A 16,863-nucleotide genomic window follows, 5' to 3' on the forward strand; every position below is an offset into this window, starting at 1 on the left:
AAAAAGATTTTATTTATTTATTTATTTATTTATTTATTTATTTAAGAAAGAGCGAGCAAGCACGCGTGCTGGGAGAAGGAGAGGGACAAGCAGACTCCCTGATGAGCGCAGAGCCCACGGACCTTACGACCCTGAGATCATGACCTGAGCCCAAATCAAGAGACAGATGTTTAATGACTGAGCTGCTCAGGTGCCCCAAAGTCAGAGTACTTTAAAGGCCAATCTGAAAATGTTTTCATATGAAATCTGATTGTTCTTGCTCAAGGCATCAAACATGACAAAATTTCTACAATCGCAAAAATTATGCCACATTGTTTGATACTGTGGTGTGCTCCATACTCACAAAGTCTGGCTAAATGAAGAGTTAGAGATTTGTAGCAGATCCTTATCTTGTTGCTGAATGACAATTAGAAATACGGGATTTATCCTGGGCACTGTCAATAGAATTTCGTGTGACAGAAGAATGCGCATTTGCCCAGTGCCATTCAGTGGCTGCTAACCAGCAAGGCTGTCGAGTGTGTGACATGTGGCTGGTGTGAATGAAGAACCTCACTTAAATTTTATTTGATTCTGAATAATTTAAATTCAAATTTAAATTGTAAAAGCCACGTGTCAGATGGTGAGCACTGGATGGTGCTAATTAGATCCTTTTCTGTAGCACCCCACCACACACACATTTAGAAATAAATGTAAACACAACTGTAGCACTGACTCTCAGGGAAATAATCAATTTTTATAACTCAAAAATTTAATTCTCATTCTGAAAGATTTTTGTTTGTTTCTGTTTTCATTGACATAGCATGAAAACCGTCCCTAGGAATTTGGGGTGAGAGAAACAAAATCTGTCACTATCAATTCATTCCTTTTGCTCATGTCCTCAGGGAAGAGTTTTTAATTTAAGTGTTGTCTAATTTAGACATTGCTTTTAAAATGCTATCCACTGGGACAATTACACATTCATATTTTTTTTCAGAAGCCATGGGTCAATACAAAGGCAATTAGAATATTTTTATCCTTTAAATTCAAAAGAAGAAGTCAAGTTTTTGAAAAAATGATTTTTAAAAGACGAACACTAAAAAATAAACCTTGTTTGTATTTTGCCATATGATGTTAAAACAACCAATTGCAGTAGCAACTTCTGTTTATTAAAAAAATCGGTGTTTTTTGCTCACCACTTGATCTGCGGCCCTTGGAAAGAACTCCGTAAGTATTTTCTGTGATCCTGTAGCATTATCTGCATGCTGACTCTGGAACTTTGATCTACTCTAACGGTTTGCTGATGTGCTGATTTCTGGATCTGTAAAATGAAAGCCATCATAGGACTTTCTCACAGGGTAGTTATAAGACCAGATGATTAGTATATGTGTTGATGTGGCCAGCATCGGTGGGATTCTCCAGGGCTAGGGTGGCCTCCTTGTTGTCTCTGTACCTTAGACAGGACATGTGTGGTGTAGGAGAAAGTGAGTCAACATGCTCCTCTGCAGCGAGCAGAGGTCACCAGTGGGACTGTATAGGGAAAGCCAGTGGGACCTCTGGGGAATGAGAGGTGGGCTGGCTTTCTCGGGCTCCATTACTGGTGGATTGGCCAGATGCTGCTTTGCTGTTGTGTGCTGACCTCCTCTGGTACCAGGGCGTCCCCATTCTGAAAACCAGAACTATCTCCAGATTCTGCCAGTGAATCCCTGGGGAGACACTGGATTCTATCGTTTTTGTTTGGGCTCTTGTGACAAAGTCTCATAGAATTCGAGAGTCTGCCCCAACTTTCTTTTTAAGAGTTTTACAGAACTGAAGATTCTCAGGAGCTCTATCATGTTTACAGTAGAAATGCCTAAGCTGATGGACCATAGCCATTAACAAAGATTTCTGTCTGAGAAGGAGATTAGAAATGGTTTTTATCCTCTTTGGGGTTTTACATATATTCCAAATGTCCTACAAAGAAAAACTCCATAAAGTCTTATTTTGCTAACATAAAATGTGGTCAATTTATTAAACAGACTATATTGGGGAGCAACTCCCTTCTCCTTCCTGGGAAATTCCCTTAAGATATTCCAGTCAGACCTAGTTCTTGGGTTCCTAAGGCTGGCAGCATCAAGTGCGAATAATGATACTGTAGATGCGCCCACGGGAAACAGAAGCAAATATCAAGCACCCAGGTGAGGCAGTGCCTTGCTCTGCAGACTCTTCATCTTGTAGGAAATGGCTCTCCCACCAGACTCTGCCTCTGCTCTGCTTGAAGTGCACTTCGGGGTTCCAAGTCCTGTTCTACTGTCCACAATTGCTTCCAACTACTGGTTTTTAATGTGGTTGTTGAATTAATGCATCATTCTGCCCAGTGCTAGACTCAGCCAGTGGGGACCAGCTTTTGGTGCCAGATAGCTCTGTGCACGTTGGGACGTCAGCATCTCCTTAGAGGGAGGAGAGGCCTGGCTCTGTCCCACACCTGCCATCTGAGGCACAATGCTAGCAGCAGTGCAGACTTCATGCTAACCAGTGAACAAACATTTCCTGCAACGTTCCAGTGATGCTTGGGAGCCAGAGGGCATCTTAGATCTTGACTTTTTTCTTACTTTGTGTGTGGTTAAAGAGGACTATTGAAATAGCATAAGGATGGAACCCACCAAATATGGTCTAAACATTGCACAGAAATCTAAGAAAGAGCCCACCAAGAAGTCAAACTGAGCAAGGCTGGAACCAGCTTTTAGTGGACCGAAATCAGATCAATCATCTTAAAATCCATGAGATATCCCACTGGGTACACAAGCTGGGGGCATCACGATGTCAGATTTCAAGTTGTACTACAAAGCTGTGAGCATCAAGATAATGTGGTACTGGCACAAAAACAGACATATAGGTCAATGGAACAGAATAGAGAACCCAGGAATGGGCCCTCAACTCTATGGTCAACTAATATCTGACAAAGCAGGAAAGACTACCCACTGGAAAATGACAGTCTCTTCAATAAATGGTGCTGGGGAAATTGGACATCCATGTGCAGAAGAATGAAACTAGACCACTCTCTTACACCATCCACAAAGATTAACTCAAAATGGATTAAAGATCTAAACGTGAGACAGGAATCCATCAAAATCCTAGAGGAGAACACAGGCAACAGCCTTTTTGAACTTGGCCACAGCAACTTCTTGCAAGATACATCTATGAAGGCAAGAGAAACAAAAGCAAAAATGAACTATTGGGACTTCATCAAGATAAGAAGCTTCTGCACAGCAAAAGAAACAGTCAACAAAACGAAAAGACAACCTACAGAATGGGAGAAGATATTTGCAAATAACATGTCAGATAAAGGGCTAGTATCCAAGATCTATAAAGAACTTATTAAACTCAACAGCAAAGAAACAAACAATCCAATCATGAAATGGGCAAAAGACATGAAGAGAAATTTCATGTGGCCAACAAGCACATGAGAAAATGCTCCGCATCACTTGCCATCAGGGAAATACAAATCAAAACCACAATGAGATCCCACCTCACACTAGTGAGAATGGGGAAAATTAACAAGACAGGAAACCACAAATGTTGGAGAGGATGTGGAGAAAGGGGAACCCTCCTGCACTGTTGGTGGGAATGTGAACTGGTGCAGCCACTCTGGAAAACTGTGTGGAGGTTCCTCAAAGAGTTAAAAATAGGTCTGCCCTACGACCCAGCAATTGCACTGCTGGAGATTTACCCCAAAGATTCAGATGCAGTGAAACGCCGGGACACCTGCACCCCGATGTTTACAGCAGTGATGTCCACAATAGCCAAACTGTGGAAGAGCCTCTGTGTCCATCGAAAGATGATTGGATAAAGAAGCTGTGGTCTATGTATACAATGGAATATTCCTCAGCCATTAGAAACGACGAATACCCACCATTTGCTTCAACATGGATAGAACTGGAGGATATTATGCTGAGTGAAATAAGTCATTTGGAGAAGGACAAACAGACAAACATATGGTCTCATTCATTTGGGGAATATAAGAAATAATGAAAGGGAATAAAGGGAAAAGGAAAGAAAATGAGTGGGAAATATCAGTGAGGGAGACAGAACATGAGAGACACCTAACTCTGGGAAACAAACAAGGGGTAGTGGAAGGGAATGTGGGCCGAGGGGGTTGGGTGACTGGGTGACGGACACTGAGGAGGACACTTGATGGGATGAGACCTGGGTGTTATGCTAAATGTTGGCAAATTGAACTCCAATAAAAAAATATACAAAAAAAATCCATGAGATACCATTTTCCCCTCCTGCTCTTAGACAATGATTATTCCATAAAACTGAAGAAAATGTTTCTCACAAACAGCATAAAAGACAAAGAGGTTCTTCTTGGAAACGCTGCTCAATAATAAGATAATAAAGCATTTAAATGCTGGTGTCATCTAAGGCTGATAATAACATATCTCAGGTTTCTCTTATTTTATTTTTTACAGGCCACATAAATTAAATTAAACCAGCTCTTTGCTCAACAGCTTGAGATGCGTGTTAATAGTAACTCTGGCTCTCCTTCAGTGACATGACCAGCTACAGGGCGAATGGGTGGAGGGCTCTCCTCAAGGAGTGGGTGTGCACAGCTGGGAGGAGGCCGAGGAGAGGTGGAAGGAGCCTGGTGTGTTTGTCTGGAGAAACCTTAGGGATGCTGGCGACACCTAACCAGTGAATGGCGAATGAGCCTGGAGTAGAGTCCGTGTGACCGGGGGCATCTCAGGCCAGGTGGGCAGGGCATTGCAGCCAAGATCTCACAGCCCTCAGGGTGCCTCTGTGTCCAATGTCAACATCAACTAGACAGCATTTATGTGTAGCCTGGCCAAGACTTCAAGTCAACAAACTGTTTAAAAACATCCTCACTTCTCATTGGTAAATGCTGCATCTACTAATATATATTGAGAAAATTAGTGTTTTCATGCAATGTTTTCTGGTACATTACCTAAACTCAATGCACAACTCACACTTGGCGTTTCATTGCTAGCTAGCACGGATTGCAATGTTTCACCACCAACTATGGGCGTTGTAGCAATAATTTGACAGGCGATAAAAAGGGAATAAGCTCTTTGGTGCAATTTTTATAGTCTATTCTCCACGGTCTCAGCCATTGGAGTGGAAGAAATGAAGACATACAATTTAACCAGTATGTTTACATGCATCCAACAGATATTTTTCTTTGGAAATTAATTGAATTACACCTATAAAATATTTATATTGTATACGTATCAGCCCTGAGATGGTTTTGAACAATTAGGGAACAGGTTTTCATTAGTAATACAAGATGACTACCACAGCTGAGCAGCATTGAACCCTAGCCTATAAACAGAACGTTCTTAATAATTTTTGCGAATGTACACTTTTGTGGCACTCATAGAAAGCATCACTTCACCGAAGGATGGTAACTGTAAAACTTCAAATTCTAAATGTAAGGTGGTCTTGTATCAACATCATATACTGCCATGGTAGTACCTACATACAGCAGTAGACGAAGCACGGAGTTGGTGGGGTGGAGAATGGCCTCAGTTTCTTCCTTAGTTTTTGCTGTTATAAACTGTGCTATGATGTGCCAGTCCCTAGACTCTGTGAACCTCAGTTTTTCCATCTGTCTCTGATATGTTGGGGTAGAGAGGAGGAAAGGAAGTGGGTAGAGAAGCCTCACAAAAAGTAACACCTGTAAGTGAATTTGACTTAGGTGGACGCAAGCAGTGGTGTGCTGGTAAGTGCAGAGCAACAGGCTCTTAGAAGAAAAAAAGAAAAGAAAAGAGAAGAAAAGAAAAGAGAAGAAAAGAAAAGAAAGAAAGAAAGAAAGAAAGAAAGAAAGAAAGAAAGAAAGGAAGGAAAGGAAAGGAAAAAGAAAGAAAAGAAAAGGAAAGGAAAGGAAAGGAAAGGAAAGGAAAGGAAAGAAAAGAAAAGAAAAGAAAGAAAAGAAAAGAAAAGAAGAGAAAAAAGAAAAGAAAAGAAAAGAAAAAAGGAGAGAGAGAGAGAAGAAAGAGAAAGGAGGGAGGGAGGAAGAGAGGGAGGGAGGAAGGGAGGGAGGGAGTGAGGGAGGGAAGAAAGAGGAGAGAAGGCAGCCCCGGTGGCTCAGCAGTTTGGTGCTGCCTTCAGCCCAGGGCGTGATACTGGAGACCCGGGATCGAGTCCCACGTTGGGCTCCCTGCATGGAGCCTGCTTCTCCCTCTGCCTATATGTCTCTGCCTCTCTTTCTCTCTGCGTCTCTCATGAATAAATAGATAAAATCTTAAAAAAAAAAAAAAAGGAAAGAAGAGAGAAACATGCTGATTTGTAGGGTTTGCCAATTTCTCCAGTGTAAATAGTCCCACAAGGTCTTATTTCAAGCATCAGCCTGACGTGGTTGACCATGCCGCTGGGAAAGGCAGGAATGGTGTGTCTGTGGCACTAGGGGAAGCCGCTCGGTGCCCCATGACCCGTGTGAGCTCTTGGGAACTGCTGTAGCACCAATGACATTACCACAGTTCATGCAGTTGGTGCTGCTTTTCATGTTCCAGTTAAAGCAGGAACATTAATTGCACACAATAGTATGGTTAACATTTATGTTCTACAGTATTTCTAGAAATAACATCTAGCATATTTATAGCTGTTTAGTATAATCATCACTTTGGCATTCAAATCTCCAAGCACTAAACTTACTCTCAACAGCACTGAAAATTTTTGTGTCCCTTAGACATTTTTGTGAAGAGTAAAAATTTTGTTTTTATTGTAGTGGGCCTATGGGTGTGCTGTTCCTTGGATATCATCTCTGGAAGTCAAGGACCTCCTGGACCAGAGACCACCGAATTCCCATCCACCATGGACACCTGCTGGTTAAGTTATGCGAGTGGTATGCATGAATAGGAACACACAACATGTGGAATTGGGCAGGTGCTACTGTCTCAGTAAACATGCAGGGTACAGTTGTGGCCAGGGGTGCAGGTTGTGCGTGCCTGCTGCCGTGGTTCTTCACTCCACCAGACACATCCACCATGACTGCACTGAGACCGACTCAGTTTCAGGCTCCGGGTGCGCCTCCCCTGACAGCACTGGGACTAGCAGCATCTCCCACCCGCTGTATCTCACGACACTCAATCCTGCCAGGACTGCTGTGTCCCCCGGGCTGGCAACACCAGCAGCTGACACACAGTAGAGAGTTAATAGATGTTATGGGACTGTATGTATATATGCACACAAGTGCTGAATTTATACTAACGTTTAACTGGCAGATCCAGCCTGAGACCCGAAGCACCATGTCAGTAAGGCAGAGGCTGTTTGCTGAGTCATCTGCTGAGTCAGAATGTGAAGATAAGTATCGTCATTGAGTGCGCCTCTGAAGGCCCTACTGTGGGCACACATTTCTGCAGGGACCGCATGTAGCATGGAGGCCTCGCGCTCCAGGGAGGCGGACAGCCCTGAATAAAGCAACACTCAGGTCTGTGTGCAGCACATGGAAAGGTGACAGGCACTCCAGAGAACCATCTCTTGGCCATTTATTTATTCATTCACCCAACAAATGGTTGTTAAATCCCCCACATGCCAGGGGAGGGGGACAGTGGCAACATTAGGCAGTTCCTGCTCCTGGGGGGCTCAGACTAGTGTCCACAGGGCACAGGAAGACAGTCACAGCCCCGGGAGAGATGGAGGTCAGGGCCGAGTGCCTTCCCTGGGGAGGAGCCTGGGGATGAGGAGGCCCGCTTGGAGCCATGTGGACACCAGATGTGTAGACTGGGTCTTGAAAGGGGCCAGGGCTGAGAAAGGGTGCTGCATCCTGGAACAGCATGCATCGCCTGGGAACAGAGTGTGCTCCCACCAAGAAGGACCTCCCAGGTGGAGACCACCCAGGGTGAGCAGGCTGTGTGCTGGCCCCACTGCTGCCAGCATATAGCGTGGGAAACAGCTCCCAGGTGTCTCCAGGGAAAGGGAGGAAGTGAGAGGGGCAGCTTGTCTACCAGGTTGTCCTGGGTGCAACCTTGGTTAACATCTATTGAGCACCTGTGATGCTCTTGTATTCCGGGTACTGCTGTAGGCCCTGGGAATACCACCCTGGTTGAAGTACAGACTCCTGGACACATGGGCTGGAGCTACATGAGCTCCCCCATCAGGCAGAAGGTGTGCCAGCCGGGCAGCTCCCTACTCTACCTTGACGCTGCCCATTGAGCCCCGACTGTGCGACTCTGGCATCTGATGGGGCCAATGAATCTCTACTCCTCTTGGGTGTGGACGCAGGGTTGGTTGATACAGCTCCTCTGGCAGATATGGGGCAGGAGTAACCCCTGGAAACCTGAGTGTGGGTCTGGGCTCACCCTAGCCCACCCTGCTTAGTGGCAGGCTTGTCAACTCTCTTCCTCACCAGGACTGTCTCTCACACCCCAAATACACCTGCTGGCCTCCACCCTCTAACTCATATCACACAGCAGGCAAAAAGGTTCTTTAAAAAATGCAAATTTGATTTCCTTTGTCTCTTTCCTTAAGAGTGCTAAGATTTCCAATCATCCCTTCTGGTGGCAGGGAAGCCCAGTCAATGCCCCCAGCATGCCCTGTGGTCTGCCACATGACCCTCTCATCTCCTGGCACCCCGCACTGGCTTCCTGATGCCCCAACCCCAGGCACCTGCAGCAGGAGATGCCCCCTCCCTCCCCTCTGTTGCCTTGCAGCTGCTTCTCCTTCAGGCCAGCTCGAGGGTCATCCTTCAGGGACTGCCCGGCACACTCAGGCAGCGTTCGGAGTGCAGTTAGTTGTGTGTCACTATCTGTGCACATATTGTGATGTGTGAAGTGTAGATGCTGTGAGGATGGGAAAGGTCCCCCTCCTTTGTCGCTGCCTCACTAATGCCCACCACAGTCAGTGCCGAGAGCTGTGCATGGGAACTGAATTCTGAGTGAGTGGAATGTATGAATGGCAGGGACTGATAATGAAGCATCAGCCAGAAAGCCCTGGCTTCAGGGATGAGCTCAGCCACACGCTTTTGGACATCTCTGCGACCTCGTGTGGTTGGCGTCGGGTGTGAGCAGACACTGGCTCATCGGAGTGTCTTATTTTAGCTCCAGCCAGCGGAGCAGGCTTGGAGCTATGCCCACAGCAACCAACGTCACTACCTACAGGCAGGGCTGCTGCGGATCTAGCCATGCGGACAGCCCTGAGACAGGCTTCTGTGCAGCTACCTGCATGAACAGCCCGGCCCCAGACCTCTTTACGAAGGTCTAGATGACCCCATAGGCCATAGCATGACTCTGAGGCCACTGGAATGGAGGGTGGGATGGGAGGGCTAAGCCGGGGCAAAGATCTGACCTTCTGACCACCTGGAGTGGGGGGTGCAGGAGCCAGGTTCTAAGTCTGTTTACCATGAGAGGAAGAGTCAAGGCTAAAAGGCCAGCTGTATTTGAGGCTATCTATGGGCACCCGTGACTCCTGTCCTGCTGTCCCTATTCTGGGTAGAGGCCTAGGCCGCAGTCCTCAGGGTACTGGGAACTCGTGACCAAAGCAAGTTCTTGGGTTCCAATGGAGGGAATGCATTCACACATCAGGGCAGGAAGTGACATGTCCCTGAAGACCCAGAGGAACTGCAACCCGTGTTTACAAGTCTGTCCTGCTGTGCTGTTTGTGACACAGGCCATGGCTTCCTTTGGCACCAGAACCAAACCCAAGAACCAAAAACACTCACTCAAATCCTGCTGAATAAAGAGCAGAGACAGAGGCTACCCCCTGCCCAGGGTCTGCTCTGGGACCTGATGATCCACATCAGAGAATGTTCCAGTAGCTTGGAGATGCCTGGAGCAGTTCCTCATTGGTAAACTCAGAGGGGGATTAGACTCAGGCTTTCTAGGAGTGCCCTGGAGTCCTGGGGGCCTGTGATCGCACGTGGGGCGGCGAAGCAGGGGCCAGCCTCCACTCATACTCTGAGCAGGTTTATCTGTTTCGTTAGCATATAAGTGTCCAGCAGACTTGGCTGGAACAAAGACACCACCCCACAAAGAGGCCACAGGATTTCCAGGGCTCCTTCCATCCACAGCTTCTATGACCCACCCCCTCTCCCTGGGCAAGGCTTTCTGCTCTGTTCCCCCAGAGAGTGGCTGGGGCCATGTCCTACCAGTGAGGCCTGTTCTGAGGCAGTGACCGGGACCCAGGACAAGCCTGGCCAGGGCTGCCTGGGTTCTCAGGACCTGGCTGAACCCCAGGGATCCCAGTGCCTCTCTGCTGTAGGTACTGGATGCCAGTCTGTTCACTCAAGACTGAGTCCGCATGGCCTCTGTGAAAGGAGAAAGTGGGCCTTACCTGACAAGGGAGACCAATTCAAGCTCTAGTCAGGCTAACGGATGCCCCCCACCCCATGTTCCTTCAATAGAAGGCTCTGGATGGCTTCCTGGGGTCTCCATTTGATTGTGCATTTCAGGCTCTGTCACAGAAGACAACGGAACACCCTTTCATGTGTAAATGACCTTGGACAATAAGAAATGCTCTGTGTGCCTCCCTCTCTCTGCACCTGCTGCACCATCCCATTCTCCCTTGTTCCCTGGAGGTTCTCATCAGAGTTCATGTGGGACTGTGTCCTACAGACGTTGCAAACACCAGCCACGCAGTCCAAATGTGTCTCCAAATGAAAAAGCAGACACCGAGGAGAAGGTGATAGCTTAAAAATACCAGAAGCTAGAGAGACGTAAGTAGGAGGTATTTATCATGTCTTTCTGTGCCCAAAAGTTCTGAGGGTCCCAGGACTGGTCCACAGGAGCCTCACAGTAAACTGGCACTGGTGTCCCCTAAACACATGAAGGGGGTGGGGGGGAGGCACTGCCAGGACCACACACTGGTCCCTGTAGCCAGGACGGACAAAGGAGCAGACCTCAGTCAGGAGCACAGGGGCTCTAATCCCCACTTGCCTGTGCATCTGCTGCTTCTCCTTGGCCAGTTACTGAACTTCTCTGAGCTTTGGGTGCTCATCCTCAGTGACAGGGCATGTGAGGACTAGCTCTGAATGCCAGCAGGGGCTGATCCAAGGGTGGCTCCCCCACCTTCTCCCTGTAACTTGCCTTGTGAGCTGGTTGGCCACTGGTAAGAGGGAAAACCAGAAGGGCAAAGCTCAGAGCAGAATCTAGAGTCAGACTGAGGTGATTTCCGCAGAACCCCTGCATTTCCCCCTGTTGTTCCGAGGCAGCAATGGGAAGACATAGGACTCAGGTACCATGGCTTTTTTTTTTTTTTTTTTTTTTCAGGTAAGAAGAGGTAAAAAGGAAGGCAAAATCAACGTGCTTTTTGGTTCCGTATACATTCCAAACAGCCTTAAGCTGAGAGTGATGAATGAAGACCATTCAGGTGGAATTTCAGTTAGACACACAGGTACAGAACATAGCTCCGAGGAGCAAAGTGCCTGAGAAGCACAGGGCTCCTTGATACCAGGTAAAGGGGGAAATACCTCTATGGGCCAGTGCAAATGCATTCTTACTTTTTTCCTATGTGATCTTTAACCATTTCTCACAATTATTGCAAAGTCCACACAGATAATTAGGGGATAGGAAATAATTAGATACTAAAAATCAGTCATGGTTTTCAGCTAATTGCAAAAAGACAACCATCCTTGGTCCTGAATTATTCACACTAGTCAACTGCTGAACGCCAGAAAATGCTGTAAAGTGCCAGAAACTCAGCTGAGCCATCACACCTCCACAGTGTGTCCATCTAAACAGTATCCTTGATTCTTCCTTTAAACTTTAAACAAATCTTATCAGTGACACATACTCTGAGTCTAACTACTCAGCCTGGCTTATGACCAACACCGCTGAGCCCAGCACCCCCCGCCCCAGTCCCCAGGGGCCCTCTGGGGACGTTTTAGCTCTGGCCCTCCTATTCATCCTCCCATTTCTGAATATTATGCTTATACCCCTATGTTTTGATGTCTGAGCTCCGGCTTCACATTCTGACTTCCTGTGATGGGAAGTGAAGGCTGGGCTTTCAGATCTGCCCTCTGTGGTGCCCCTCCCCGTCCCGTGCACCCACTGCCACGTGTCACACTTAGCGGGTCCATATTCCAGGGGGGAAATGACATTTCCTGACAATGTAAAGCTTTGTTAGCAGCAGAGCCAGAGGCTACGTGTCCTCCTACAGGACTTTCGTCCTTCCTGCACGTCACTGATTTGCCTGGTCACGGTGGTGATATTTCATGCACCCATCACTAACTCATGCCTCCACTCTGTAGGAATCGTGAGCGTCCTCTCAGGGCTCTCCCAGCCCACCCTGGGTGCTCCCTGTCGCCCTGGGGGCCCCTTCTGCCTCTTGCCTCTTGAGAACCCAGTTTCCTGAATCTGTGTCTTTGTCTGTCTTGGCTTTTGCTCTCATTTTGGTGGCAGATGTCTCCCAGCAGCCCATAAAACTAGTGGGTGGGAGATACTTTTATTGAGCAATTATGTGTCTGAAAATATAGTCTGGCTTGAGAGTTTGTTTGAGCTAAAATTCTAGGGAGGGAATTATTTTTCCCATAAAATTTTATCTCCTACTTTCAAATGTTCCTGTTGAGAAGCACTCTGATTGTGATCCCTTTACTTATTTGTTTTTAAATCTAGGTGTTTATAGAGTCTTTTCTCTTGGGTGCACCAGTTTCTCCAGAAAAGAACCCTCCAACTTGCTTGAGGTCAAAACTACTCCCTGTCCTCGATCCAAAAGACCAGAGGGAAAAGGGGCTAGGGACTCTGATGGCTGCGTAGACCATCCCTGAGTCCTCCAGGGCCCGTCCCCCCACCACACGCTGGCCCCCAGGCTCCTTTCTGCAGCCACACATCCAGCCCTCTCACTACTGTATCATTCACCCCTCACACACCAGCTTTCTGGCCCCTAAACTTCTGTCCCTATTGCCTTTTCCTCATTCTCCTGCCCTTGTGGGTGTGTGTCCTTTAAAACAGTATAGCTTGGCTGTCATTTTACAGAGGCTTTAGGAGAGGGCAGTGGGTAAGTATGTGAGTTCCAGTCCCTGTGTAATCAGGGGCTTCTCCCGTGGCAGACAACTTGAGTCATGCAGAGTAGCCATCCCACAGCCTCATCCCTGACATAAACACAGACAGAGAGGAAGGAGCACCCTGATGCTCTGGGACAGTGGTGCCCCTCAGTCGAGCACTGGTTGGAGGCCCTGCACCAGGCAGCCCTGTGTCTACTCCCACGTTCCACGGACAGCGTGCTAGCAAGGTGCCTTCTACTCTCCAGGCCTAAGGATCTGGGTCGTCTGGGGTTTTGCAGAGTGTCCCACCAGGACGTTCCTTCTTCATGCACCTGTGAGCATCTGGTCAGGAGGCATGGCTCTGCCTGTTGCCCGCAGCTCCCACTGTGCATCCTAATGAAGGGACCCGGTGAAGGGCATCCATAAGCCATACAAGTCTCTACTTCCCTTGGCTTTTTTCAGATTCCTTCATTCAACAGAGATATATTTAGCACCTGCCACAGGGCAGGTCCTAGGCCGGGCCGTGGGAATCTGGAGCTGACACACGAGTCCCGTCTCCAAGCGCCCAGTCGGTGGGAACTTGATGGGGGGATGTGGGGTGGTGAAGGAGGGGCTTGGGGGGCAGGGACATTCCGGCTCCAGGACACCCTGTAGTCCTGACTCCTTTCCTTACTGAAGTCAGAATGAATCAGCGTTGGTCCCGGTAGGGAACTCCTGGCTCTGCCACCCCTGCCCAGTCACGAGGGGCTGAGCTCAGAGCCCAGAAGAATAAGCCAGGAGACAGAACCGTGGCCCCCAGGATGGCTGCAGACACTGAGCACCAAGCCCATGCAGGGCAGCCTGGGGCTGGCAGGGCCAGCATGACACAGACAGGGCTTTGGGCCCCAGAAGGGACATCGAAGTGTGCTGGAACATGGCCTAACCCACCAAGCAGACGTGACAGGGGTTCAGGTACTCAAAGCCACTCCAAGAACTGGATTCAGAGTCAAGCAAGGGTGGTGGACGTGGGAACCAACGGTAGAGAAGTAAGATGACAGGAATGCCCGGGGAGGCTGGCTGCACTGAGGCTGGGTGAGCAGGGGTAGGGGGTGGGGGCCACGGCTCACAGCCGAGGGGAGGGCATTCAGCATCCAGGCAGGCCAAGCTGTGCCTGCACCTGCTCTGCAGTGTGAAGCTGGGTGCTCTATAGGCCAGGTATGATTTGAAGGACAAGAGGGCTCATCTATGCAGCTGTGGCTTCTTTAAAGTCCCAGCTCAGGGCATGGGGATGGGGCTTCACTGGCAAAAGGGGTACCAAGCTGTGGGGCCATCAGGTTTCCTTGTTATCCAGACATGTTAGCAGAAGCTCCTTGGCACCCCACATACGTGCTGGCATGCATGCAGAGTGTCCTGGGACATGGGGCACATGCTAGGGCTGTGGGGTGAGGGACGTGGAAAACAAGCCTCAGCTGGAGTCCAGGATGGAATGTGTGCATTGACAGGTGGTCCCAGCAAAGCAACAAGACGCTTTTGGGAAAAAAGTATTTCATAAGCCAATGTGTACAGATTTAACAAAATAATGGTTGTCAATGATCACAAAAGTTAAGGACAGGAGGCTCTTCCTTGAGGTGCCCTGAGCCTCTGAAGACTTGCTTTAATGGAGTGAACGTCTTTCTATTTAAAACTTCAAGGTTTAATGACCCAAAGAATAGAAATTGATGAGGAAAGACATGCCACCCTTAATTTTAAAATATATTTGTCATCGCAATCATTAATCTTTCTAAAATTTTCTCCCTTAGGGAGGAAAAGCAGAATTGAAAAAAACAGCCATTTCTCATCTTGGCCTTCAACACTCATGCACTCATTCATGTGCTAATTGGCTTTGCAGCAGCCTTGCTAGGGGGAGGGCTGGGGGCAGCGGCCCTCTCCCTGAGGACCCCAGTTCAGGCTGGGTGTGCAGGAAGCCTCAGCGTGCCACTAATACAGCGGGAGCAGGAGTGTGAGTGCAGAGTGGTGTCGGGGCGAGTGTGTCCTGAACCTCTGCTCCACCGGCCCCCTCACTTCACAGAGAACCCCCAGGGCCTGCTGGCTCCCTCCATGGCTGGGCCCCCTCTGCCCTGCCCAGCAAGCCTGGGGTGACCCACACTCCAGGGGCCCCAACCTCCTGTGTGTTCCCCTGCCCTGCTGGACCCCCGCTGGCTCCTTCCATCACATCAGCCCTTCAGTGCTTTTCTGTCTCATGGGGTCCAGAAGCCCACCTTCTCTGCCCAGGACTAGTGCAGGCCCTGCCAGAGCCACTCCCGTGAGGCCTAGCCTTGCCCCAGGCCAGCTCTTCGAGCTGACCTCCCTGGGCTCAGCTCACTCTATATTTCCTCTGGCCAATCCAGAACCATCTGGATGGCCAGGCTAATTCCCACATCCCCATGCCTGCTTTCAGCTTGTCCTGGGCAAAGCCGGCAATTGAGTAGATGAAAAGAAGGAGCACCCTTGTCACCGACAGATGGAAGAGGGGGTCTTCCATTCTCTTGAGGGCACCTGCAGAGAGCCCCCTCTGCACAGTCCTTGTGGTGGGTGAGTCTTAGGGCCACTGCAGGGAGGGGAAGACATGAGGTCCCCTCATGGGCTTGTATCCTGGGGGACAAAGACTGCAGGCAAACGTGCCGACTAAGTAATCACAAAGAATCACAGATGCTGGGAAAGTACCAGGCCTTGGAGCCTACAGGTCTGGGTTCAAATGCCAACTATGCCACTTACCTCCTCAGTGTCACGGGGTGGTGTCACCTCCTGACACCTGCATTTTCTCACCTGAAAAGAGAAAACAAAATGCTCAGTTCACCCAGTGTTATAAGGATCAAGGGAAAAATGTAGCTAAAACCCATGGTTACTTAGTGCAGAGCCGTAACAGCCAAACATGACCAAATGTTGTTACTAACAGCAAGATGGGGTCTAAGTTTTGTTAGCTGACAGCCGTGGCAGCTTCCAACAGCTATCATTAACACTCCATGTGGATCTGTCCGCGTTGCCTCCTAATTTAAAAAAGGATGAAGAAGCTCGGTGGGAATTCGGAGTGTGACAGCTTCTGAGAGTCTCCCACAAACCCCCTGGTGTCCCTGTGCTCAGCAATACAGGGGGATCTGGAAGACAGGCACAGTGAGCCCATCAGTCCCCCAGGCCTTGGCCCTACTGGGGAACCCCAGTGGTTTTTCTCGCCACCCTCTCTGGGCTGGACAGGTTCCAACGACTGTGGCACTGGCCAGAGCTTGAGGGTGTGGAGACCCCTGGGCCAAGGCCGGTGCCCCCTGAGCAGCAGGGAAGTAATGCCCCTGAGGGGTCTCCAGCCAGAGCAGCAGGTGGAAGCACCTGGAGCGCACCTCTGAGCAAGTTTTGTCAGACTCAAGTCCAACACAGTATTTGTTTCTTACAACAAACACCCTCGTCCCACTGAACAAGTCATCAGGCAACTAGAGGAGAGAATGGGTACATCTGAGCACGAGAGGTGCACCCTACTGGATGCAGGAGACTAGGTGCTTCCAAGTGCAGAGAAGGACATGAGGAGAAAGAGTAGCGAGTGGATCCAAAGACGGGGCGGGGGGCTTCTCGGTGGGAGGAATACCTGGCCACTTGTTTCACAGAGCGCACAGAACCATGGGACCGAGTGTGCACTCCGGCAGGGAGGACCCCAGTAGTCCTGGAGGGAAGGAAGGAGCAACAGGGCAGGAAGAGAGCTGCCTGGTCAGATCCGCAGAGAGAGAAGCGGGAAACACCAAATAAAATAAGTAAACAGCAGACTTTAGGATGGATGAAATAAAACCAGGTAAGGAGCCATCACCTCAAACACGATGGGCCTGCCTCCTCTAAAAGAGAGCATCAGGTGGGTAGATGAACACTGCCCGGCTGTGCCCGGTGCGTGAGAAACCTCTAAAATAACCCAGCAAGGAAGGGTGGCCAGTGAAGAAGCGAGCGGAGACGCCAGGAGAATGCCAGGCAGGGGGAAG

The 16,863-nt window shown here is 48.9% G+C and overlaps 1 long non-coding RNA gene across 1 annotated transcript in view; it reads right to left on the reverse strand.

Annotated features, from left to right (window-relative positions):
- Positions 1–16,863, reverse strand: part of LOC140607810 (uncharacterized) — a 592,127-nt gene that overhangs the window by 226,640 nt on the left and 348,624 nt on the right. The window contains exon 4 of the long non-coding RNA XR_012009714.1: positions 15,623–15,673. This is a non-coding gene — a long non-coding RNA (uncharacterized lncRNA). The remainder of the gene's footprint in view (positions 1–15,622; positions 15,674–16,863) is intronic.

The sequence above is a fragment of the Canis lupus genome, chromosome 17 (assembly GCF_048164855.1).
Source record: "Canis lupus baileyi chromosome 17, mCanLup2.hap1, whole genome shotgun sequence".
NCBI classification, from domain to species: Eukaryota; Metazoa; Chordata; class Mammalia; order Carnivora; family Canidae; genus Canis; species Canis lupus.